Consider the following 27,970-nt stretch of genomic DNA (forward strand, 5'->3'; position numbering starts at 1 on the left):
ATGTTCACAATCAAATACATTTTTGATGAATTCAGACCCTGCTCGGTCCTTTGCATAAATTATAACAAGAGTGAAATCCTCCCCATAGGCACTCTATCCAACCCTCCCTGGACCCAGCATTTGATCTTCACAGTTGCAAAATCACACATCACCTACTTAGGAATCAAAATAGGGAAACTACCTTTCTCTCTCTATCACCTCAACTATCCACCCTGCTCACAAAAAATTCTCAGGAACTCGACAACTGGATGGATCTTCCCCTTTCGCTCCTGAGAAGATGCCATCTGGTAAAAATTGTCAGTTTTACCCGTCTATTCTACCCTCTTCAAACCATCCTGCTACTTCTATACCATAAACATATAACAATTCTCAACAAAGTCATCTCTAGATTAATTTGGCAAAACAAACGTCCTTGCATAGCCTTCCCGAAGCTATATCTTCCCAGACGCGAAGGGGGTATCAGTCTCCCGAATGTTAGAACCTATAATTTAGCTTGTTTATCGAGGACAAGTCTGGACTGGATAGCCCAAACATCCTGTTACTTCAACTACTGCTTCAACACAATCTCCTATTGCGGGACACAGCAATTGCTTGGAGAGAGGTCAGGAAAAGCCTCAAACTCTCACCCTTCATATCTAGCCACCTTACAATACAAGGAAACCAAAGTTTCCCCCCAGGCCTGGATTCTCAACCCTTTGTCACCCGGCAGCGGAAAGGCCTTACAAAATTCTCATCACTATGTGATTTGGAGACAGGTCACCCTATAAAAATTCCAAACCATAGCCGACACGTTCTCACTTCCTCAAGCACACACCAATATGGACAATGCATCAGTTTCATGAAAAATGCCTGCAGAGACGATAACAAAAGATTCAAACCATCTATAACGGAAATCCTTCCATCCTTCCCACACTCAACCCCTCCATACAAAGACTGGTCTCTTACTCTCCAGAAGATCCATCTTGAAAAACTAGACCTCCGTCACTCACCCAAATGTTTCACAAGTCAAAAGAGACCTCTTGCATCTACTTTATAAGGACAGACTCAACACAGACTTCTCTCACGACAAAGAAAAAACACGCTTCTACTACAGATGGCAAGCTTTTATGGTCTCAACACTTACTCCGGCAGACCTGGCGAATTTTGATCAATTTTATTTCTTATACTATGGGCATTTCCCAACACCCCCAGTAAATCTGCTCTCCTCTACTGAAAGACCCACAACTGATGGAACCCAACTTTCAACAGGCTACAATGTTATAGTTAAGATCACCACTTGACCATCGAATCAAATTCCTTCTGCAAACCAACCGACGAAGAGTACCACCATGTTTACATCATTTGCAACTCTGATGTCTACCCCTCTTCTACCTCCATAGCAAGAACTTGGTGTTTAACCCCCTCCCCTCCTCCCCCCTCACCCCTACCCCCCTTTATGAGATTCTTTTTAGCTGGTCTTCATCCCAGTAACCCTAAAAACCCTTTATAATAGATCTGTCCAGTTCCCCCCTTTAATATATGAATGTTACCGTTTTGAGACATTATCTCATGCATGTTATCCTCCTTCATCATTGGACCCCCTACGATATCCCTAGATTTAATCTCTTACGCTTATACCTATGTATCTTAATACTTTTGTTACAGCATCGCTATGCAAAAATATAAACTCTGTTGATGTTATAATCTGTATGATTTAATTTACCCATCAATAAAATCTATAAAAAAAAATGGGTATTAACAACTCTCGTTTTTATAAAAGACTAATGCAGTGTGCTATGCCAGGCTCTAATAGAGGGTCTGGCAGTTTTTGTGTTATATGGGTTAACAAACACTTTAAGGCACTCAGGATCCACCCTCAGGTTTTTGTGCACATGTGAAAAACAGCCTGGCAATACAGCCTTACCAGTAACAAAGACACGTGAGTTACTAAAACTGTATATTGTTGTGACAATTTCTGATCTTGGTCCCGGCTACTTCCCTATGCTGGCTGCTTGGATAGCTTACAAAAGGGACTCTTTATTGTTGCTTGGTCCGTTTCTTGTTATTAAGTGCTGTTCCTCTTCACCCTCCATACACTGTTATCTGGGGGTGGTGGTTTGTTCTAGCCCCTTCATGAGATGCTCAGCTTTTGGAGTTGCCTTACAGCTGTAAAAGTGCACAGACATGCTAAAGCCATTTGATTTGATGGTGATAAAAATATGTTTCTTGCTCCCTTTGAAATGTGTCTGGTTATAAAGTGATACCACAGTTGGTTTTGCTATGTTTGATTATATGGTTTATATGGTGCATTACATAATGCACTGTTGTGCTTAAATTATAGGTCAGAAATGTCAATGCTACAGGAGAATTAAAAAAGGTACCAAAATAAAACTGCAATACAGCTGAGCTTATAATTAGCAATATTAAAAACCTGATTGGTTATTATAACTGTGCTTGTGTTTTAACTGTACAGGCTCTTTTCATGTGACAATACTGAAGAAATTACACTTTGCTACAATATAAAGTAGTGAGTGCACAGCTTGTATAATAACAGTGTAAATGTGCTGTCCCCTCAAAATAACTCAGCACACAGCCATTGATGTCTAATCCGCTTGCAACAAAAGTGAGTACACCCCTAAATGAAAATTTACAAATAGGGCCCAATTAGCCATTTCCCTGGTGTCATGTAAATTGTTAGGCCTCGTACAGACGAGCGGACATGTCCGATGAAACATGTCCGACGGACCGTTTCCAGCGGATAAGGCTGAATTGTCCGTTGGTCTGAAGTGCGTACACACCAGCGGACAAAAATCCGCTCGGATCAGAACGCGGGGAACGTAAACCACGTACAAAGGGATAGGCCAAAGCTTACGGCACCGTCCTCTGTTCCGCTTTTGCTAGTTGCGTGTTCCCGCGTGTTAGCGAAGGTTTGGTTAGAGCCGATTCGCGCTTTTCAGCCTCCGCGCTTTACAGGTCGTATTCTCGGGTTCAGTGTGTGTGCTTGTGGGATCGTAGTTGGCAATCAGTGCAGGCTTTCCGGTAGTTTCTGCTTTGCAGTGGCGTCCTGTCCGCTCTTATCTGTTTGTCGCGCGTTCTTTGCAGGTATTTCTGGATTTTGGTGTGCTTTCTGTTTGAGTGCGTTCTTGACTGACCAGCCGGCCGGTTTGAAGCCATGATGGAGCAGCAGTGTGACTTTACTCGAGTTTGTGCTGGATATGGACTTGGTTCTGGATTTTATCATCAATCCAGGAGTTTGGCCAGGAACAAGGGGGGGAGGAGTTCCTGGGCGAAGAATTGGTTGCCGCAGCGTGACCAATTCTGTCATATGCCTCTGCTTAGGGAAATCCAGGAGAATAATCCTGATGGCTACAGGAACTTTCTCCGTATGACGGACCCCGTTTTCCACCGTCTGCTGGATCTTCTGTCCCCCTATATCACGAGGCAGGACACTGTGATGCGCCAAGCCATCACGGCCGAGCAGAGGCTTATTGCTACGTTGCGGTACCTGGCGACTGGGAGGAGCCTGCAGGACCTCAAGTTCTCGACAGGCATCTCTCCCCAGGCGCTTGGGATCATCATACCGGACACGTGTTCTGCCATCATACAAGTTCTGCAGGAGGAGTATCTTAAGGTAAGTTTCCTCATTTTAACATCACAATCAATGGGCCAGATTCTCAAAAGAGTTACGCCGGTGTATCTACAGATACACCGGCGTAATTCGAAAATCCCGCTGGCGTATCATTGTTTTGTATTCTCAAAACAAGATATGCCGGAATTAGGCTAGGATCCGACTGGTGTAAGTCACTTACACCGTCAGATCCTAAATGCAATACTACGCTGCCCGCTAGGTGGCTTTTACGTCGATTTCAGCGTCGCATATGCAAATGAGCCTAATACGCAGATTCCCGAACATTTTTGCGCCGCTTCGCCATAGTTTACATTGTTTCCGTAAGCGTAAGGTTACCCCTGCTATATGAAGGGTAACCTTACGTCGGTCCGCCATATGCCATGTTAAGTATGGTCGTCGGGACAGCGTCGGGTTTTTTCGTCGTTTACGTAACTCATCGCGAATAGGGCTGTGCGTTCATTACGTTCACGTCGCAAGCAATGTATTTTCAATGTATTTGCGGCGTACTACGGAGCATGCGCAGTGGCCTACGTTTAAGGCCGGTGCATGTGCAATTCGTCTGGCACAGGGGCGCGCTTAATTTACACCACGCCGCCGCAAATTACGGATCGAATGCTTGGAGAATACGGCACTTGCTCCAGTAAGTTGCGGCGGCGTAGTGTAAATAGCCGGAATCTACGAGAATCTGGCCCTATGTGAATACAGTACTTGGGCCGGATTCAGATAGATTAGTGTATCTATCTGCCGGCGTAACGTATCTCCGATACGTTACGCCGCTGTAACTTTGGGCGCAAGTTCTGTATTCAGAAAGAACTTGCGCCCTTAGTTACGGTGGCGTAACGTATGTGTGGTGGCGTAAGCCCACCTAATTCAAATGGGGATGTTGGGGGCGTGTTTTATTAACATTTTACTTGACCCCACGTTTTTGATGTTTTTTTTTAACGGCACATGCGCCGTCCGTAAAATATCCCAGTGTGCATTGCTCTAAAGTACGCCGCAAGGACATATTGGATTCGACGTGTACGTAAATGACGTACAGCCCTATTCGCGAACGACTTACGCAAACGACGTAAAATTTTAAAACTCGGCGCTGGAACGACAGCCATACTTAACATTAGCTACGCCTCATATAGAAGGGGTAACTATACTCCGAAAAAAGCCTAACGTAAACGACGTAAAAAATTGCACCGGCCGAACGTACGTTTCTGAATCGCTGTATCTACCTAATTAGCATATTCCTTGCGTAAACATACGGAAGCGCCACCTGCCTGCCAGCCTGAAAATGCAGCCTAAGATACGACGGTGTAAGACACTTACACCTGTCGGATCTTAGGGAAATCTATGCGTAACTGATTCTCTGAATCAGGCGCATAGATACGACCTCCCGCACTCATAGATACGCCGTCGTATCTTGTATCTGAATCTGGCCCCTTGCCTCTCTGACTTACGGCGGCGTAGTGTAAATACGCTACGCTACGCCGCCGCAAAGATGCGCGCCCCTACCTGAATCCAGCTATATGTATCAATTTACCACAAAGACACATATCAATATATTGTTTGATAATCCCCATATTACAAAACAGGTCAAAGGGAACACATTCAGACTCATACATTAAGGGATAAAAAGAGGAGTATTAACGTGTCATGTATAGCAACCCCAGGTTAGCAGATTTCACGCTTGATTGACATTGATAAACAGATTTTGCTCAGACCTATTGTGAAAACACACAACCAGATATGGATTCAAAATGCTTATAAGTTAATATTAGCCTGAAATATAAACAGAATAAACAATAAAGAACACTGTGACATTTTGATAATACATTCTATATATTCTGAATCACAGTATGTTTAGAAATGTGCTAATCCAATACCCATAACTATGACCTACAATAGCTATTATATTATCAATATGTCAGTGTAACACAAAGTTTTGTCCCATGAAAATATCACATACAAGGAAACATTTTATATCAGGCAGCAAGAGTATTTACTCTACCTGCTAAGATGTAAAAAGACTGAGCAGAAAAGATGACATTCAAATCAAACTGTGTGCTGTAAAAAGTATCATTATAAATGTGCAAAGTGAGCTGAAAAGGCCTTTGGGTAATCTCGGAGTGCAGCACTTTTTGAGTAACTGACCCAGAACAAGTAAGCAGACCTCTAGGCCCAGATTCATGTAGATCGGCGCAAAATTGTGCGGGCGTAACGTATCTCATTTACGTTACGCCTCCGCAACTTACATGGGCAAGTGCTGTATTCTCAAAGCACTTGCTCCGTAAGTTGCGGCGGCGTAGCGTAAATCACCCGGCGGAATTCAAATTTGGCGGGTAGGGGGCGTGTATCATTTAAATTAAGCGCATCCCCGGGCCGAACGAACTGCGCATTCGCCGTCCGTAAAATATCCCAGTGTGCATTGCTCCAAATGACGTCGCAAGTACGTCATTGGTTTCGACGTGAACGTAAATGACGTCCAGCCCCATTCACAGACGACTTACGCAAACAACGTAACTTTTTAAAATTTTGACGCGGGAACGACGGCCATACTTAACATTGGCTGCGCCTCATAGACCCAGGGGCAACTTTACGGGGAAAAGCCTAACATAAACGTTGTAACTTTACTGCGTCGGCCGCGCGTACGTTCGGGAATTTACATATCTAGCTAATTTGCATACTCGACGCGGATTTCGACGGAAGCGCCACCTAGCGGTCCAAAAAAAATGCACTTAAGATCCGATGGCGTAAGAGACTTACGCCTGTCGGATCTAATGGATATCTATGCGTAACTGATTTTAAGAATCAGTCGCATAGATACGACAGCTCAACGCAGAGATACGACGGCGTATCTGGAGATACGCCGTCGTATCTCGGTTGAGAATCTGGGCCCTAGAGTTTAGGCTTCAGTGGTCACCTACTTGCTCCAATTTAGTTACTCAGAAAAAATATAAGAAGATCAGCATTGCAAACAGATGTCTATCTTTTTCAGGTGTTGGGTTATGATGGCGGTGGCTTTCTTTAAAGTGGAGGTATACTCAAATGTTAACAAGAAGCTAATAGGAAAGTAATAGAAGCATTGACACTGGCACTTGGCTTCCTCAAGTGCCATTGACACTTGGACTTGTGATTTTTAAAGAAAAATCACATTTCAGGCTGTCTGTGTCACTGTCTACTGGAGACCAGTAGAAAACTGTTAAAAAGCACACAGGTGCATTACCTAAGGTTTATTGTATAAAAGATAAACTGCCAAATTCATACTCGCAAAAGTAGGAAATATATGAGTGGTGTATGACACCAAATTTCGATCCAGTGCGGGTGTTTCGTGGCCTGACCTGATGCACTACTACGTTCTCAAGCTGTTGTATTTTGGGGTATGAACCCTATTCCTCAGAACTTTGAGACCAGTATATATAGCAGTTGAGAGGCTGCCACCGAAAAGTATAGGTCAACCTGGCAGATGACGCAGGCTCACCCGAGGTGCAAGGTCTAAGCACTAACCAATATTCACCAGAGCTTCTAAAGGTGGGGATGTTTTTTTCTGCATGTTAGTACCAGGTCACAGTCCTCAGGAACATGCCAAAGGTTGTTAACAACTGGTAGCAAAGATACAGGTGGCTGTCAGAGAATAACAACCAGCTGTTTATCTAATAGAAATGTGCAATTAAGAAGACATGTGTCTAATAGAAATGTGCAAGTTAGAAGACCTTTGGCTAATAGAAATGTGCATGTCAGAAGACGTTTCACAGAACGGCTAACACGAGTTCGATGTATGTTGGTGCCAGATGGGTTATTTAAGGATGCTTCTGCCTGTGCTCTATGCTGACTGGTCTTCAGCATACCCTGTGCCCTGTGTTCCTCCAGTGTTCTTGGTTGCTGACACAGCTTATTCCTGACCTGATATCAGATTCCGTTTCTGTCTTGTCATTAGTTACTGACCCAGCTCATTCCTGACTTTGGCTCTGCTCCTGATTTGATACCTTGTTGCCCGCATGTTGATGACCCCAGCTATCCAATGACCATGTTCATGTCTCTGATCCTGACTTGCCCCGCTCAAGTGTCTGCCTGCTTATCTGCTGCTGCAGTTCCGCACCATGCTAAACGTTCCTGCTGCTAGTCTGCTGAGAGCTCTGACCAGCCACACACTCTGGCCCCGCAGCGCAAGTGAAGTGCTTCCTTAACCTCAGCTAAACTGCTGTGCGCGGTTCCAGATCTGATGGTTCTCCTGCATTGGAACTGCAGCTCCTGTTGAAAGTTCCCTGACCTACATCTGCAGGAACTAGTTTTCCTCCTGTCCCTTGGCATCCTCTGCTTCACTCCCAGTGGGGCCTTTGCTGGAGATATAAGAGAGACTGACCTAGTCATTTCAGTCTCTGCTCAGGTACATGACAGTGGCAGCAGGAGTGAAAAGAGTGGAATATTGGCTGGAGAGAGCACAATAGGTTGTGCAAAAGCATTGCTTAAAATGGAAATTCAGGGGAGGAGCAAAGAATTAAAAGTTCACCAGAAGAAAGGTTCAATGCAAGATTGTCAAAGGATTTGTCCAGGGATCTGTCCAGCATCTCAGTTGGCTCAGAAAAAGAGATACCACCAGAGGCCGTGGGTTTAGATCCAGGTCCTGACTGTACTCCCCTCCTCCCAGGATGCCCCTTAGAAGACTTAGGGTCAGGTTTGTGAGCAAACCTCTGGAGGAATTCTCTAGTTAATCTACGGGCATGGACATTCTCAGGTACCCAACAATTTTTTTTTTAACTTCAAGATTATTATCAATTTCAGTACAGTAGGTAATGAAAGACAACTTTTGAGCATACAGATGCATTATGTGTGAACAAGTAACACAACAGGATAAAGATAAAAAAGGCAAGCATATTAGGGAAATGGTGTGGGTGAGCACTACAATGTAGAAACATTTATGTAGTGGTTTGTCAGAGGCAGATAAATATCATCTGAGGTGTGACATGTTAGAAAAGTAAGTAAGTATTAGAAAGCTTCAAAAGTGATAAGGAAGGATTATACCAGAGCATAGTCATATTTGGTAGAAGGGTCAGTTTCTAGAGCTGTGTGGTTAGCAGGTCAGGTCAAAGCTATACATTTGGGGTTTGATAACCAAGGGGTCCAATCATCCAAGAATTTTGGAACCTTAGCATGGGATTTGGTGTATATAAATTCCATCAGACACTGGATGTTCAGAATAGATAGCAATTCTGTTATTGTAGGGGAATGAAGAGATTTCCATTTTCTAGCCATTGGTAGGTGAGTGGCTATAAGGATATGGGTATAGCTATGCCAGAGATCAAAATCCAGACCCAGAATGACCATCTGAGGGGAGAGGGGAATAGAGGTCGAGGTGATGGAGGAGAGAAATTTGGTAAGAATACACCAGAAGGCTTTAATGCTTGAACAAGGTTACTAGGGGCCAGATCCACAAACGAATTACGCCAGCATATCTATTGATACGCTGTGTAATTTCAAAGTTCCCGCGTCGTATCTTTGTTTTGAATCCACAAAACAAGATACGACTGAATGAGGGATCGATCTGACAGGCGTACGTCTTAGTACGCCGTCGGATCGAGTATGCAAATTAGTTAGATACGGCGATCTACGAACATACGTCCGGCCAACGCATTTTTTTACGTCGTTTGCGTTCGGCTTTTTCCGGTGTATAGTTACCCCTGCTATATGAGGCGTATCCTATGTTAAGTATGGCCGTAGTTCCAGCGTCAAATTTTGAAAATTTTACGTCGTTTGCGTAAGTCGTTCGCGAATAGGGCTTTGTGTAGGATGACGTCACCGTCGTAATTTCTAGCATGCGCACTGGGATACCCCACAGACGGCGCATGCGCAGTTGAAAAAAACGTCATTTACGTCGGGTCAAGACGTATTTACATAAAACACGCCCCCATCACATCCATTTGAACTGCGCGCCCTTACGCTGCCAAATTTACACTACGCCTCCGTAACTTACGGCGCATATTCTTTGAGGATTAAAAAAAAAATGTAAGTTACAGCGGCGTAGTGTATCAGAGATACGCTACGCCCGACGCAAATATGTGCCGATGTACGTGGATCTGCCCCTAGATGTGTAGAGAAGTCCCAGTATGTCCACAGTTTCTCCAGCATGCATCAGGTACAGATGGGTACATTTGTTCAAGTTTAGAGGGAGTTAGGTACCAATTGTGTAACCGTTTCTGAGTGTATTCCCAGTGGAGTATACATCAGGAGACCTTTAGGGGCCATTGGAGAGACTGGTACCATTGTTGAGAGGAATAGTTACAGTTGAGAAAAATGTTCCCAATGTAGCACAGCGGGAGATTTTGAGCTCTGGAAAGGAGTAGTGAGGAGTTTGTAGATGAATGATATGAAAAAAAATAAAGAAAAAAAGCGAGGCTAAACATATGTATCATTGATTTGGTCAGATATAGTTCAGTCCCCAACTGCATATACAAAAAATATTCCAATCCAGGAAGATTGAAAACAAGAGGGACTATATCAGGGATATGCAATTAGCGGACCTCCAGATGTTGCAAAACTACAATTCCCATCATGCCTCTGCCTTTGGGTGTCATGCTTGTGGCTGTCAGAGTCTTGCTATGCCTCATGGGACTTGTAGTTCTGCAACAGCTGGAGGTCCGCTAATTGCATATCACTGGACTATATGATCACACTGACAGTTGTAGTTTATCAAAAATATAAATATAGGCCCAGATTCTCAACCGAGATACGACGGCGTATCTCCAGATACGCCGTCGTATCTCTGCGTTGAGCCGTCATATCTATGCGACTGATTCTTAGAATCAGTTACGCATAGATATCCACTAGGTCCGACAGGCGTAAATCTCTTACGCCGTCGGATCTTAAGTGCATTTTTTTTTGAACCACTAGGTGGCGCTTCCATCAAAATCCGTGTCGAGTATGCAAATTAGCTAGATACCCGAACGTACGCACGGCTGACGCAGTAAAGTTACAATGTTTACGTTAGGCTTTTCCCGGCGTAAAGTTGCCCCTGGGTCTATGAGGCGCAGCCAATGTTAAGTATGGCCGTCGTTCCCGCGTCTAAATTTTAAAAAGTTACGTCGTTTGCGTAAGTCGTCCGTGAATGGGGCTGGACGTCATTTACGTTCACGTCGAAACCAATGACGTACTTGAGACGTCATTTGGAGCAATGCACACTGGGATATTTTACAGACGGCGCATGCGCAGTTCATTCAGCGTGGGGACGCGCTTCATTTAAATGATACACGCCCCCTACCCGCCGAATTTGAATTCCGCCGGGTGATTTACGCTACGCCGCCGCAACTTACGGAGCAAGTGCTTTGAGAATACAGCATTTGCCGTGTAAGTTGCGGAGGCGTAACGTAAATGAGATACGTTACGCCCGCACAATTTTGCGCCGATCTACGTGAATCTGGGCCATTGTATTTTATGAAGTAATCAAAAAACATGGTAGGTCAGGCTGCCTCCCCCTCTTCTCCCATCTGGCGCAATAATGTTCGTCTCCTACTAGACCCACAGATCTCAGCGAAAATTGCACAACACATCACTGAATTTTTTCTACACAATACCAACTCAGTAGAGGATCCCTTTACTCTCTGGAATGCCCATAAGGCGTACCTCAGGGGTATACTAATCCAAATTGGTGCCAGGGAAAAGAAACGACGCGCAAACAAAATCAACTCTATTCTAACTGATATACACAATCTAGAAACGCAGAACAAACTGATGCCTAGTTACACTCTTTCAAAGAAACTTTCACAGCTGAGGGAGTCACTAAGAGAAATACTAATTCAACAATACGACTATCACCTCAGACGTTTCAAATTGAACTCATACGCCAACGCTAATAGAGCGGGTAAATACCTAGCCAGTCGATTAAAAGCGGCACGCACTAAGTCGAGAATTGACCACTTGGTACACCCCACACTTGGACACAAAATTAGTAACCCTCAGGCTATAGCAGATCAATTTGCCACCTACTATGGAGGCCTGTATAACATAAGGGACGATCCCTCCACCCATCAACCTACGGCAGCACACATTTCAGAATTTCTACGGTCAATTGACTTGCCCTCACTATCAGATGACCAATTACACTCCCTGAACTCACAATTCACAACGTCGGAAATAGAATGTGCGATATCCACCCTACCTAGTGGTAAGTCCCCAGGACCTGACGGGTTCTCTAATGAATACTTTAAAATTTTTAGCCCTCTTCTCGCACCGCATCTGCAAAAAATATTTGCAAAGGCAGCAAGTACAGCCACATTTCCCCCTGACATGCTACAAGCATATATAATCACCCTCCCTAAGCCGGGCAAAGAACCGAACAATCCCTCCAACTTCCGACCTATCTCACTCCTAAATTCAGACATCAAAATATACGCCAAGGTACTGGCCAAACGCTTAGCAGATTTCATTCCGTCCCTCATTAAACGTGACCAGATGGGCTTTGTGAGGGGAAGGCAGACCTCGGACGCAACCAGGAGGGTCATCAATATCATCCACCATGCGGAGAGTACCCGAACGCCTTCTCTGTTGCTCTCTATAGACGCAGAGAAGGCGTTCGATAGAGTAAATTGGAATTACATGCGAATGACATTGTCTAAATTTGGGCTTGAAGGCACTATCAAGGATGCAATACTGGCTCTGTACTCCTGCCCTTCAGCAAAAGTGTACACATCCAGTATGTTATCTGTTCCCTTTCAAATTACGAATGGAACACGCCAGGGGTGCCCACTCTCCCCAACGATTTTCAATCTCATGATTGAACCCCTAGCGGAAGCCATTAGGACGCGCAACAACATCACTGGGTTCCGTATTGGTTCAAGTCCCCATGTCATAAACTTATTTGCAGATGATGTGATATTAATGCTGACAAATCCACTCACTTCGCTCCCTGCAGTACATGACACACTGATATCCTTTGGTAAGATCTCCTACTACAAGGTTAACTTCTCAAAATCCTTCATACTCAGCCTAGGAATACCGGCTCCTGACCGCTCCCAACTACAAAACTCCCTTCCTTATATATGGAACGACAAACACATAACTTACTTAGGAATCAAAGTGACCGACAGCACTAAATCCCTAGCTAACGAAAATATGGGTCCACTTCTACATAAAATAACCACGCAAACCAATACTCTGTCAAAAAAGGAATTATCTTGGATGGGGAGATTAGCAGCTTTTAAGATGCTTTTGTTGCCACAAATCTTGTATATGTTCAGGTCACTCCCTATTACCATCTCACCACAGCACATTAAAGCTCTCTCCAAGATACAATGGCAATTCCTGTGGGGAGCGAAAAAAGCCAGGTGCACACGCAAAACCTTACTTCCTCACAGGAATGTGGGGGGGGCAGGTCTGGTGGATATACAGGACTACCTATGGGCGACCAGACTTGACCAACTCAAGCTCTGGTTTTCCCTCAACGACACTCCGGTATGGGTAGATATAGAGGCATCTCTAGCTCCCATGTCTGACCTCCTGTCGGTTCTCTTGGGAGACTCATGGATACCGTGGGATATATCTGACACGCCCCCAACAATCGCCACATCATTGCAGGCGTGGAGATTCCTCCTAAAAAATCAACTCCCTAATTGTAGAACTATAGATCACAAATTCCCTCTTAGTTGGATTGAAGCTCATGTACCAATGCTATCCTTAAAAGCCCTTACTTCCCATGGGATACACACAATACATGATCTAATGGACAATAAGAGACCTAAATCGGTGGACCGCATAATGCGGGAATATAATGTGCCGACACACTTGTTTTTCACATGCACGAGAGTAGTCCACTTTTTAAGGAAACATCCTCCCCCGGTACTTCGCCTACCAACAGCAATATGGCAACACCTGACAGGGGGACAAACACACAACAAAGGTATAGCTCTTTACTACAACACACTTCAACTCAAAACAGTCTTTCACAAATCCTCGAAACACATTAAATGGGAAGAGGATCTGGGGTTCACTTTCACCGAAGCCCAGTGGAAATTTGCATTTCACTCCATCCAAAAAGCATCCCACTGCACTGGTCATTGGGAAATGATGATTAGACTTATCAATCGGTGGCAATATACCCCCTGCAGGCTTGCACTTATGTCCCCCTCCACCTCACCTCTCTGCTGGAGGAACTGTGGGCATAAAGGCCACCTTTTCCACATGCTGTGGGAATGCCCCAACCTAACCAGTTTTTGGAATCAAACGTTTAAACTTATATCATCCACCACAGGTGTGCTCATCTCCCCCAGCCCTGCACTGGCTATACTCCATGTGGGGATGGAAATCATTCCACATGACATGAGACAAGTAGTATCCCACATTTTGCTAGCGGCTAGATCCCTAATACTTCTAAATTGGAAGTACGCGAACACACTCAATATAACTGATCTGACCAGGAGAGTTCAACAAAATTACACAGTTGAACGGCTCCTAGCGACCAACGCACAAAGAGGTAGTTCATTTGACAGGCAATGGGAAATCTGGACCACTAAATATTACATTAGATAATTTACATGTATGCTACAGACAATGCTTCTTCTTCTCCTCCCTTTGTCGATGTAATATTGATATCTGATTTATCTTCATGGCTCTCTTTTGTTTTTTTTTTGTTTTTTTCTCTATATGTGGCACAATTATTTTGTTACATTTATCCTTATGTTTTTGTACTTTATAAAATTCAATAAAAATCTTCTATTGAAAAAAAAAAAAAAAAAACATGGTAGGTGAGTTAATGTTGATAGGGAGCTAAAAAACAGTGTAAAAAAAACCTGAACCAAGACAATTTTCAGGTTTACATAATAACATACACATCCAGGACAGAAAAATAACATACAACAAATAGACAGTGTCCGGACATCAGATGGTTAGGGAGGGATGCTCATCTCTCATTGCAGGAATTCCCGTATGGACAGCAAAGCTGTGTGATAGTGAGATAGAGCCACCTCCCAAATAGAGGTTATTATGTAAACCTGAAAATTGTCTTGGTTCAGGTTTTTTAGCTCCCTATCAACATTAACTCACCTACCATGTTTTTTGATTACTTCAAAAAATGAAATTATTTATATATTTTTTAAAAACTACAACTGTCAGATTGATCATATAGTCCCTCTTGTTTTTAATCTTCCTGGATTGGAATATTTTTTGTAGATGAATGATATGCCACGTTGTCAAGGGGTTTCCTGATCATAGAATGTTATGAGTTGCCAGAAGAAGGGGTTGTCGGTCCATTGCACATGAGATAGGGCAGAGTGGATCCTTAAATATTTGAAAATGTCTTTGGAGGGTACGATGAACTTTGACTGCAGTTGTTGAAAGGAGAGTAGATAAGAGTGTTGGAAAAGATTACAAATTACCGTGAGGCCTGCTGTATACCACCGTGAGAGGGAGATATCAGGAATGATAGTTTGTAAAGTGGTTAGAGCAATGTGGGTTAACAAGTGATGCAATATGCCCTGGGTGATTTGAGTGGTAGCATGCCAAGTCCTAATTGTAATATTTATTGAGCTGAGGTAGGAGTGGAACACGGGTCATTGTAGTATAGCACTGAGTACCAATTGCGGTTGTGTTGCCAGTGCTGTTCGTTCAATTTGAATCCATGTGTTTTGTTGCTTGGGGTTCCACCATGATTTGGCTTGTTCTAGGAGAGTTGATTTGAAATACGTTGCAATGTTTGGTGCTCCCATTCCTCCAGAGGGCACAGGTGAGCAGAAATGGGATTGTTTTAGTCTGGAGCATTTCCCAATCCAGATAAAGGATGTGATGACAGTTTGCAATTTTTGGAGATGTGATTGCAGAAAGGGGAGGGGGAGAGTGCGGAAGGCATATAGTACATGTGGTAAAAGGTACATTTTAGAGAGAGTGATATGACCAGTTCGGGAAGTTGGACATTTCGAAGGTCTTGTATGGTGTTCTGAAGTTTAGAAACCAGGTTAGAAAAATGTACGGGGAACAAAAGATGGGTGGAATCAATTGGATGCCTAGGTAAGGGAGAATGGAATTAGGGGCCCACGAAACACCTAACATGGAAGATTTGGAGTAATTAATCTTATAAAGGGAGGCTTTACTGAACAGGTCTAAAGTGTGATGGAGATGTGGGAGTGATTGCTCAGGTTTAGTCAACGAGATGATTAAGTCATCTGCATATAGTCCAATTTTGTTGTGGTAGCCACCAACATTAATGCCTGAAATGAAGGGTTGCTGCAGATTGAATTTAGAAAGAGATTCCATGATAAGGGCAAATATTAAGGGAGAGAGGGAGAAACCTTGCCGGGGTCCAATTAGTTATTGTTAAGGGGTCAGAGAGAATGCGAATGCCTGAGGTGAGGACTCTGGCTGAGGGGAAGGAATAGAGGGCCATTATGGCTTGTAGGGTAGGTCCAGAGAAGGCAAATTTTTCCAAGACTGCTTTTAGATAACTCCAATCAACTCTGTCAACTGCCTTCTCTGCATCAAGGGAGATAAACAGAGAATGATTTTTTTAGTGTTCTCCCCATTGTAGTAGGTTGATAAAGAGATGTGTACCATCCTATGCTTGCCTGCCAGCCAGCCACAAAACCCACCTGATCTATGTGTACCAAATATGGGATAATACTCGAAAGACGAGTGGCTAGGACTTTAGCGTATAGCTTAATGTCTGTGTTTTGGGGATGGATGTGATGATAGTTTGGTTAAAGGAGTTACAGAGATGGGGAGTAAGGAGTTTAGAGAATTATTTGTAATATTCCTTATTAACCTCCCTGGCGGTATGATTCTGTCTGAAAAAACATGCTGAAAGCGGTACAATTATTTGCAAGGAAATTTGGTGTTTTATACTGTAGGCCTGTAATTTTTAGGAATAACTCACTTAAATCTGACCAAACAAGAATCTAATAGGCATCCCGGGTATGACATTTTTTTTAAAACAAAATTTTAAATTATAATATAATAAATAATTATAAATAATTATAGCAAGTAATAATATAATTAAAATAAAAATTATTCAATAATGTAATCAACTCAAAATCACTGAAATTTGCTCAGTTGCAGAATTGTCGCTGTCATTATTTTTTTTTTTTATGACGAATTTCCCCACAAATCGCTATCGCACATTTCTGGAAGTGATTATAATTTATTATCGCTGTTTTCTAGCTGATCTAAAACCATTTTTGACATAAAGGGACACTTTTGGACAATCTACAGTTTTTAGGCAGAAATGACATTTTTAATTTTTATAAAAGAACATGTAGGGCACTGGGCAGACCACTAGGGACAAGGGGGGTGTGTATTTTTTACATACAGTACTGTAATCTATAAGATTACAGTATACTGTATGTAAAGTGTTTGTTTACTTTTTTGAATTTGGCGCCGTTCTCCGCTCCCGTGCGTCGTAACGTTGCAGGGAACGGAGATCGGCGGCACACGGAGACTGTGAATCGAGCGAGGAGGACCCGCTCGCTCACACAGCGGGGTGGCATCGCTGGATCCAGGGACAAGGTGAGTATCTTGCCTGTGGATCCAGCGAGAAGGTAAGCCGCGCCGCTGCACACTCTGCACGTCCACCCCTAGGGTGACTCGCAGTTACCGATCCTAGCATAAAAAATCAACCCCGAGTCACGCTCGGGTTTACCGCCAGGGGGGTTAAAGCCATCAGGGCCCGGGGCTTTGTGTATTGGAAGGGATGCAATCGCTTTTCCAAGTTCTTCCGGGGAGAGAGGGTGGACAGGGCTTGTAATTGTTCTGTACACAGTGAGGGGAGGGATAGATTCTCTAGGAAACGCTGTATGTCACCCAGGGATGGCGGAGGGGCAGCACTTGACGTGAAGTTGTATAGGGAGGCATAATAGGAGCTTAATAGGTTGGCAATGTATTTGGGGTTGGTGAGGCAGGCATGCGTTTGGGAGGTAAGGTATGGACCTTCCTTTTTTTTTTCTCCTTTCCCCTTTTTTCCCCTCCTATCCCCCCTTTTTCTACCTTCCCCTCTCCTTCCCTTCCCCCTCTTTTTCCCTCTCCTCCCTCCCCCCTCCCCAATCACCTAATGGTTTGTTCCTACCTCTCTATTCCTCTATTATTTTCCTCAAATATTCCTCCGATGATTTGAAGTCTTTCCACTGTCCCCATTTTCTGTTATATTTATTGAGTTGGCCCGCATCACAACTACAGAGATATTTGACTAGTTGGCTTTTAAGTTGTTTAGGTAAGCAAGCTCCAGGATTGTTATCATGGATATAGAAGTGCAATCAGAGATGCTTAAGATAACAGTCAAAGTTGTTATGGAGATGTTTGCCTAATGTTTGGTGGTGCGCAATTCAGTGTCAGGCTCAAGGGAAGGTTGGGTTTTGATGGCTTGTTCAAGGGTATGTGTTTGTGCTAGTAGCTGCTCTGTTGTGGCATTGCGTTTATGTTTTTCATGGGCTCCCAGTTTAATAAAGAGACCTCTAAGACATGCCTTATTGGCATTCCATAAGATGGTAGGGTTAGTCACAGATCCCGTATTGGTCAGAAAGTAGTTTTCAATTTCGGAGGCAGCATGTTTCTGGTGGCAAGGGTTAGAGATGAGAGAGATCCGTTAAGTCTCCAAATCGATCTTGCTTTGGTAGTGGAGGTGGGGAATAATTTCAAGGAGATGGGGCTGTGGTCTTACCATGTAATGGTGCCTGTCAGAGAACTATCTGTGGAAGGACTGGCAGACCTGTCCTGCCCGCAGTGCGCCCCCCTGCCCCAGAGCACCCAACCCCCCCATGTTGAGGGCATGCGGCCTGGTACGGCTCAGGAGGGGGGGGGCGCTCGCTCGTCCCCACTCCCATTCCTGGCCGGCCGGGTAGCGTGCTTTGGATACGGGTCTGGTATGGATTGTAGGGGGACCCCCTACGTCGATTTTTCGGCGTAGGGGGGGTCTCCTTACAACCCATACCAGACCTAAGGGCCTGGTATGCTCCTGGGGGGGGGAACCCATGCCGGTTTTTTATTTGAAAATTGGCATGGAGTTCTCCCTCAGGAATGCATGCCGAGCGACGCTGTCAAATATTTTTTTTTTTTCCCGACGCAACTTTTTTAAGCCGGCGCGATCCACAAAACTCGGCGTAACGTAACTTCGCGCATGGACTCGCCCCATTTGAATAGGAACGCCTTGCGCCGGCCGGATTTAAGTTACACAGCCTGAAATTTCTAGGTAAGTGCTTTGTGGATCGGGCACTTAGGTAGAATTTTTAAGGCAGTGTAACTTAAATGGGATTTTTTAAGTTGCGCCAGGTTTTTGTGGATCTGGCCCATAGGATTTTGCTTTTAGGCCAAAAAAGTTCAGTTTTGGTCTGACTAGAGCACCTTCTTCCACATTGCAAACAGTACTTCTTATGGCTTTCTTTCAACAATGGCCTCTTCTTGCTACTCTTCCATAAAGGCCAGATTTATGGACAGATTCTCCCACCTGAGCTGTGAATATCTGCAGCTCCTCCAGAGTTACCATGGGCTTCTCTGGTTAATGCTCTCCTTGCCCAGCCTGTCAGTGTAGGTGGACGGACATGTCTTGGTAGGTTTGCAGTTGTGCCATACTCTTTCCGTTTTCTCATGATGGATTGAACAGTGCTCCATGAGATGTTCAAAACTTGGGATATTTTTTATAACCTAACCCTGCTTTAATATTCTCTACAACTTTATCCCTGACCTGTCTGGTGTGTTCCTTGGCCTTCATGATGATGTTTGTTCACTAAGGTTCTCTACCAAACCTCTAAGGCCCCGTACACACGAGAGGATATCCGCTGGAAACGGTCCGCCGGACCGTTTCCAGCGGATAAATCCTCTGGCGGATTTGGATCTGATGGCTGTACACACCATCAGATCGAAATCCGCGTGGAATACATCCGCGGTGACGTGTCGCGCCGTCGCGGCGACGATGACGCGGCGACGTGCGCGACGCTGGAAGGTGAATACTTCCACGCATGCGTCGAATCATTACGACGCATGCGAGGGAGGGGAGCGGACGGACTGATCCGGTGAGTCTGTACAGACGACCGGATCAGTCCGCTGGACTGGATTCCAGCGGATAAATTTCTTAGCATGCTAAGAAATTTTTATCCGCTGGGAATCCGTCGGCTGGATTTTTATCCGCCGGGAAATGTCCGCTCGGACGTACACACGACCGGATATATCTGCTGGAACTGATCCGCGGATCAATCCCAGCGGATAGATCCGGTTGCCTGTACGAGGCCTAAGGGCTTCACAGAACAGATGTATTTATACTGAAATTAAATTACAGGTGGACTCTATTTACCAATTAGGTGACTTCTGAAGGCAATTGGTTCCACTAGATTTTTGTTAGGGGTATCAGAGTAAAGGGAACTGAATACAAATCCGTGCAACAATTTTCAGATATCTTTTTGTAAAAAATGTTGAAAACCATTTATCATTTTCCTTCCACTTCACAATTATATGCCACTTTGTGTTGGTCTATCACATAAAGTCCCCAAAAAATGCATTTACGTTTTTGGTTGTAACATGACAAAATGTTACAAAGGTGTTCTATCGGGTTGAGGTCAGGACTCTGTGCAGGCCAGTCAACTTCCTTCCCCCCAAACTTGCTTATCCACACTATATTGCCATATATTTTTTGTCTTGGAAAAAAAACGTTGTTTTATATCATGAAAAAAAACGACGTTTTTCAAACTTCATTTTAAAAAACGACGTTGCCTACACACCATCGTTTTTTTTAAAAACTCTAGCAAACCGCGGTTACGTACAGCACGTACAACGGCACTCTGTTCCATTCAAGCTCGCGTCATAACTTGCTTCTGAGCATGCGTGGGTTTAAAAACGTTGTTTTAAACATCGTTTTAGCCCACACACGGTCATTTTTTATGACACAAAAAAAGACATTTTGAAAAACGACATAAAAAATTGAAGCATGTTCGAATTTTTTTGCGGTCGTTTTTTAGAAGACAAAAAAAAAAATGTTTTGCCCACACACGGTCATTTTAAATGACATTTTTAAAAAAAAAAATCATCGCAAAAAACGACCGTGTGTACGCGGCATTAGACATCCAGGCAGTTTTCACTTTTTTCCAGGATGCCTGTCTGGTTTGACTGAACAAAAAGTGCCCACTTGCAGATTAAAATACAAAAAAAAAAACACAACTAAGAACATTATTGCCATATCTCCACAGTCAATACCAGTGCAATTTGTTAGTAGGAGACACCTGGATATGTAGTAAAAATATGACTTGAGGAGAAGAGGATCAATCTGCAACAGGAATATTCTTTTTGTCATGCTTGGAACTGCCATTTGGGATCACTCAGTCTTATTGAGTACAGCTATGCAATCTTTTTGTCCAGGTCGGGGTCGTTATTTCTTGGAAATTACAGTTATTACAAGATGAAAACTTACAGTTATCAATAATTCATAATAGGTCTCAGAATGCCTATAACCACAAACCTAAATCAATCAGCATTGTCCAAAATATAACTAAAAAGGCACATACATTGTAACCTCAGGGAAGATGTAAGATTGACAATCACGTAAATTGCGAGAGTTTAAATACTGGAAAGATGTCCCTTTATGTAAGTCATATGACGCAATCAGTTTATCGTAATGTTTTCTAGACATGTACAGTAAATACATTGCATAACAGAGGCTTCCTGCTTGGAAAATTAATTTAGTTAATTGATATGGGTCTTTGGCCGTAAAATCTTAACCCCTATTTGAAAATAAAAAAAAAGGTCACTTATAGTAGTAATAATTACTATTTACAGTAACTGCAATTAGCTACATTTGAAATGTATTGTATTGCACTTTAACAGCACTGAATTAAAGGAGGGTTCAATGATTTGATTTGAAGAGAGCAAATTAAGCCTAAAGTTGGCCATATACTATTACATTTCCAAAGAAACATTCACACGAACATTCACACAAATATTCATATGAAATGTTCATATGAAATTTGCATCAGTGCATTTGGTATTCAAAAGTACTTTAGAAATGGATGCTTCAACATTCAATTTTTAAACAAATGTTTCTCAAACAAAACATTGACTGTTAAAAAATCATTTGTAGCTGGGAGTAGGTGGGTCCAAACCTCTCATTATGTAGTTTACCTCTAATGCCGCATACACACGATCGGTCAAACTGATGAGAACGGTCTGATGGACCGTTTTCATCGGTTAACAGATGAAGCTGACTGATGGTCAGTCGTGCCTACACACCATCAGTTAAAAAAACGATTCTGTCAGAGTGCGGTGACGTAAAACACAGCGACGTGCTGAAAAAAAGTTCAATGCTTCCAAGCATGCGTCGACTTGATTCTGAGCATGCCTAGATTTTTAACCGATGGACGTGCCTACAAACGATCGGTTTTGTTCTATCGGTTACCTATGGATAAATAACCGATGGGGCCCACACACGCTCAGTTTGGTCCGATGAAAACGGTCCATCAGACCGTTCTCATCGGTTTGACCGATCGTGTGTACGCGGCATTAGTCTTGGGGCAAAAAGGAAATGCTTTGTAATGCTTCCTCGATGTGTATGTTTTTTCCATTTTCAACATTGAATTTTGTGGCTGGATGTTCTGTTCTGTGTAATTTAAAAATGCGCCGCGCGTATCTTTGCGCCGTATCCTCAAAACGAGATATGCCTGAAATCCATTTTTCTCCGTCCTACCTAAAAGAATTACACCGGCGCTTCTTCAAGCGCAAAATATGCTAGACACACCACTGTTTTGATAGGCAAATATGCAAATGAGGGAGATAAGGCGATCCACAAAATTAAGTGTGTGCGGCGTAGGCTACGCCCTGTGCGCATCTGCTAGTTTCATGGTGTAAAATTACACTTTATAAAAGGTGCCCTAACTTTGCACCAGCCGTGTAAATGTCAGGTAAAGCAACACCATTAAGGAAGAGCTGAGCACACACACTTGCAGGACAACAATCTGTATGCCAATATGCCAGAGGCATCCATGCTCATAACTATACTAGTGACTTTATTAACCGAGGGTACCCCCTCTTCTGAGGGAACAGCAGTCAGGAGACGCCTCGCAGAATGCATCTTTGCACAGTAAGCACACTCATTAATCATGGCACAATGAGAATGCATGCATGCACACCACTGTGGTCCCTAGCACAGACACATCACATGCACATCTAATTGGATTAGATCCAAGTACCCCCAATGGTACTTGGGAGCAGTAACGCCACGCCACGGCTCCAATTATGTAACTGTGCATTCATATGGACCTGGGATCACTTCTCCCTGGTCCTGGGGATCCCTAATCCACCAAAACTGAGGGTGACACCCTTATTTAATCAGGAATGCCACCCCCACATTCATACATCATTCACACACATAAAACAAATCATAAGCACAGTATAATAAAAATAAAAAATAAATAAAAAATCAAAAGTACCCCCAAACTTAATGGCGGCGGCGTGAGCTACGCCTGGGCCGGCCACGGCCAACCAGGGGAGACTCCTGGGGGGGGGGAAGCAGGGGAAGGAGGAGCCTCCCCTGGTGACTGTCCTCCTGCTGGCCTGCCCTCCAAGGCCACTGCTATCCTGTTCAGACTCAGTGTAAGGGCTGCCGTATTGGCCTGGACAGCCCGGGTGTTGTCGTGGACAGCCTGGGTCAGGGCACTCACCTCCTGGGCCACGCCTGTTGTTGCGGTCTGCAGGTCACAAAAGCATGTGATGACCGCCAAGGAGTTTGTGGCCACATCAGTGAGTGATTCCTTAATTGAGCCCAGGCTGTCCTGCATCTGGGTCAAAGTCCGGTTGATCTGACCCAGATGGCGGGTCTGAAGGGCATGGTCCCTCCGCAGATTGGCCGGCAGACACTCGGCCACCCCCTGGTCTTATGGGTAGCCTTCCTGCCTGCAGCTGAGTCTTGTGGCCTGGGAGGAGGGGAGAGAGAGACCCTTGTGGGGGGAGGCCTGTTGGGGGAGGAGTGGGAGGGGCTGCCAGCCTCAGGGGTAGCCTCAGGGGGAACCACATCTGAAGCCAAAAGGATTTCCCTGGCAATGTCCATATCTTCATCCTCATCCTCCCCCCCTCATCCTCCTCCCCCTCAACCTCCTCATGATGTGAGGTGTGGCCACTCCCCTCCCCTGGGGACTCCTGCCCTTCTTGGGGCTCTTCTGCAGCCTGTTGTCCTGGGGGTGGTGCAGCCTGGCCTGATGGCCCAGCAATCTCCTGGCCATCTGTGGAGGACACAAAACATTCACAGGTTGGAGGATCCACACACTTGGCACATATTCCCTTCCCCCACCCACACATGCTACTCACCAGATAGAAAAACCCAAAAATTACCTGTCCTCACAGGATCATCAGATGCAAAGCCAGGCAGGCCCACCACCTGCTGTCTGTGGAAGCACCGGGCCACTGCCCATTCCTCCTCAGTCAGCCTGACGGAGCAGGGTGGTCCTCCTCCAGTGCCCGTGGCATGGGCACTTATCTTGGCCATCTTCTCCCGGACCAGGCTCCTAAGATTGTTGATCTTCTTCTGAATCCCACTGGGGGTCCTCGTCTCCCCCCCCCCACATTGATCTCGTCAGTAATTCGCTGAACGTTCTCCTTCCTCCTGGCCGCGGTGGTGTCCCGGCTCTCAGGGCCATGCAAATAACGCCCAAAACGGGTGATGGCCCTAGCAAGTATCTGCGTTTCTCTCACAGAAAAAATTCAACTTCCTGCGCTTCGGTGCCATAACACCCAACACAAAACACCCAAAACACAAAAAACAAACACAACAAACAAACACAAATACTCACAGAACAAACACACACAAAAAGACACAGAACAAACACACACAAAAAGACCCAGAACAAACACACACAAAAATCAAAACACACAAGCAGACAGCTAATGCAAATTCAAGAACAAACACCGAAAAAACCCCAGAAAAAACACTCAGAAAAAAAACAGCTACTACAATCTACTACTCCTCCAAATCTTTTATCTAACACTACACTCACCAACACACACCAACAGACGACAGAGCAAAAGCAACTTGCTTTAGGAAGGGAAAAACAGGGATGTACTTTTGCAAGGGAAGTGTGTTTGTCTGGGGCTATTTATACACAGGGCGATTCTCAAACTAAGTACACTTGGCCTTTTACCTATCTCACTGATTGCGCCGAGCCGAGTTCTGAGCATGCCCAGTGAGGTGCAGATTCTGCGCGCATGCGCAGTACGGCCGGCCCTTCATTTGCATGGGGTCACGGCTCATTACAATGGAGTACGCCCACTTCCTTCCCAGGCCCCGTACACACGAGAGGATCTATCCGCTGGAATTGATCTGCGGATCAGTTCCAGCGGATAGATCCGCTGGTGTGTACAACCCAGCGGATCTGTTTCCGCGGATTTTTATCCCCTGGGATGGATTTCAAGTGGATTAAAATTTGAAGACATGCTTTCAAATCTATCCGCTTGAATCCATCCCAACGGATTGATCCGCTAGTCTGTACAGACTCACCGGATCAATCCGTCCGAATGGATCCCCCGCATGCGTCGTAATGATTCGACGCATGCGTGGAATTCCTTATATGATCGCGTCGCGCACGTCGCCGCGTCATCATCGCGGCGACGGCGCGACGCGTCATCGCGATGGGATTTCGGCGCGGATTTCGATCCTATGGTGAGTACACTCCATCGGATCCAAATCCGCGGAAATCCTCGAGAGGATTTATCCGCGGAAACGGTCCGTTGGACCGTATCCGCGGATAAATCCTCTCGTGTGTACTAGGCCATACTTGCAATAACCCCGCCTTACGCCTCGGGATTTAAGTTACGCTGGCGCAAATTTGGGCGCAAATGCGCTGTGGATACGGCACTTACGACACAAAATTAAGGCGCCGTAACTTAAATGACATACGTTTGGAGTAACTTAATTTGCACCGCTCTACGTGAATCTGGCCCTATATTCATATTGTTTGTTAACTTATTCATATTTGCTGTAAACTGCAGGAGGCACTGCATCCAAATTATATTTATAAGTCAGGCACCACCTTTTTATTAATAATTTATAATTCACTAAGCTCCTCCACTTGATTTCATTATATAGTTTTTCCTTGTATAACACCACAACCAGATTCCACCACAATACAGAGTAAACATGAATAAGTAATATCAATACACTGTTTTAAATTATCATACAATTATATGTTTGAAATTAAATCTGTATTATTTGTTGGCAATAACATAGTGTGGGTGGATTTATGCCAGTCACAGGCTATGCCACTCTGCTCCAGTCTGTGTCTTAAAATAACAAAGAAGTGAAGCCTCCATCAATCAAGATGCAATATCCCACCCTTACTGTGTTTAGCTGGTTAGTGGTCATGGAGGAGGGGGAAGGAGGGGGCTGTCATATAGTGTTTATATGCCCACATGTGTGACTCTATATTCACATGGGCTGCTCAGATCTGATAGGGAGGAAATGCTTAAAAAGGAGGGGGATAAGATTGGGACTTTACATGAGGCATGTGATAGAACTACCACAGGCCTCCATCCCTGTAAATCAGTGTTTCTCAATTCCAGTCCTCAGGCCCCCCCAACAGGTCTGGTTTTCAGGATTTCCATTATTTTGCACAGGTGATTTGATCAGTTTCACTGCCTTAGTAATCACCACAGCCTTTTCATCTGAGGGAAATCCTGAAAACCTGACCTGTTGGGGGGGCCTGAGGACTGGAATTGATAAACACTGCTGTAAATGGACAGAAGGGGGGGAGGTTTTGGGACTTTAAATGAGATGTGTTTTTAGCAGTATGCAATTAAATATATATATATATATATGGAATATAAAAAAAAAATCCATAATGGCCAGGCTCACAGTTGCCAACCAAAAAAGCAATAAACCAAATTGACCTGTCTAGCTTTATGCATTAAAAACAGAGGTTTCGTTGCATGTATTTGCAAATACCTGTGTAAGCTGCAGGCCAACGTCAAGGCACTCCATGTATTGCAGCCCTAACTATGAATTTTAAAGTCTCCTCAATGAGCATAGGAGTGCTAATTAATAGATAAGGAGCAGGTGATCACCTGACCATGCCCCTACCTATAGTTGGTCTAGCAAAAAAGAGCACTGGAAAAACAAAAGAAATGCAAGAGTGGAACCAAACATGCCTACCAAACCAAAACACCACCAAACTAAAGGCGGACCACATCAACCTGGCTCAGCTAGTCAAAAAATGACAATGCATAATTAACTGTGGTAGATCTGTGGAGGCACTTTATTCCACTCCTGAAACGCATCTCCATCCCTGGATAGTGTAAAAAAAGGGGGAATAAGGTTGGGACTTTACATGAGGCATGTGATAGAACTACCACAGGCCTCCATCCCTGTAAATGGATAGAAGGGGGGGAGGTTTTGGGACTTTAAATGAGATGCGTTTATAGCAGTATGCAGGGAGGAAATGCTTAGGCCTCGTACACACCACCGGATCTATCTGCTGGAATTGATCCGCGGATCAGTTCCAGCGGACAAATCTGGTCGCCTGTATGGCCTAGCGGATATTTATCCGCAGAGATTTCTCGGCCGGATCGATTTCAAGCGGATATAAATTTCTTAGCATGCCAAGAAATTTATCGGCTTGAATCGGGTCCAGCGGATTGATCCGGTGGTCTGTACAGACTCACCGGATCAATCCATCCGCTCCCCTCCCTCGCATGCGTCGTAATGATTCGACGCATGCGTGGAAGTACTTACCTTCCAGCGTCGCGCACGTCGCCCCGTCATCATCGCGGCGACGACGTGACACGTCACCGTGGAAGAATTCCGCGCAGATTTTGATCCGATGGTGAGTACAAGCCATCGGATCCAAATCCGGAGGAGGAATCTCTGCTGGAAACGGTCCTTAGGGTAAAAAATACACTAAAAACTAAGCATGTGCACTAGTCGCCACCACTGCTCTGCAAAATCTGTAACTGCAGTGGGGACATGTACTGAAGAATACAGAAAACAAATCCCATAGCAACTGAGTGAGTATGAACAGCATGAAATAAAGCATTTATTGATAGTTTTTAATGATGTGGGTTTAACCACTTAACGACCGCCGCATGTATATATACGTCCACAGAATGGCACGTACAGGCAGATGGACGTGCTGGTACATCCCTGCCTTTCCGCGGGTCGGGGGTCCGATCGGGACCCCCCCCCCCCGTTACATGTGGCGATCGGTAAGCCTCTGGGAGTGATCTGGGATGAGGGGGCGGCTGTTCGTTTCTGGCCACCCCCTCGCGATCGCTCCCAGCGAATCATCTGTCGCCGAAGGACTTCCTATGCCTGTGTAACGTAAACACAGGCAGGAGGAAGTGATGTCATCTCTCCTCTCGGCGGTATTTTCATTTTCGGCGAGAGGAGAGAAGACATCACAAAGTGAGTTGCACCAACACCACACGTACACAGTAACACACAGC

Source organism: Rana temporaria, chromosome 9 (genome assembly GCF_905171775.1).
Source record: "Rana temporaria chromosome 9, aRanTem1.1, whole genome shotgun sequence".
NCBI classification, from domain to species: Eukaryota; Metazoa; Chordata; class Amphibia; order Anura; family Ranidae; genus Rana; species Rana temporaria.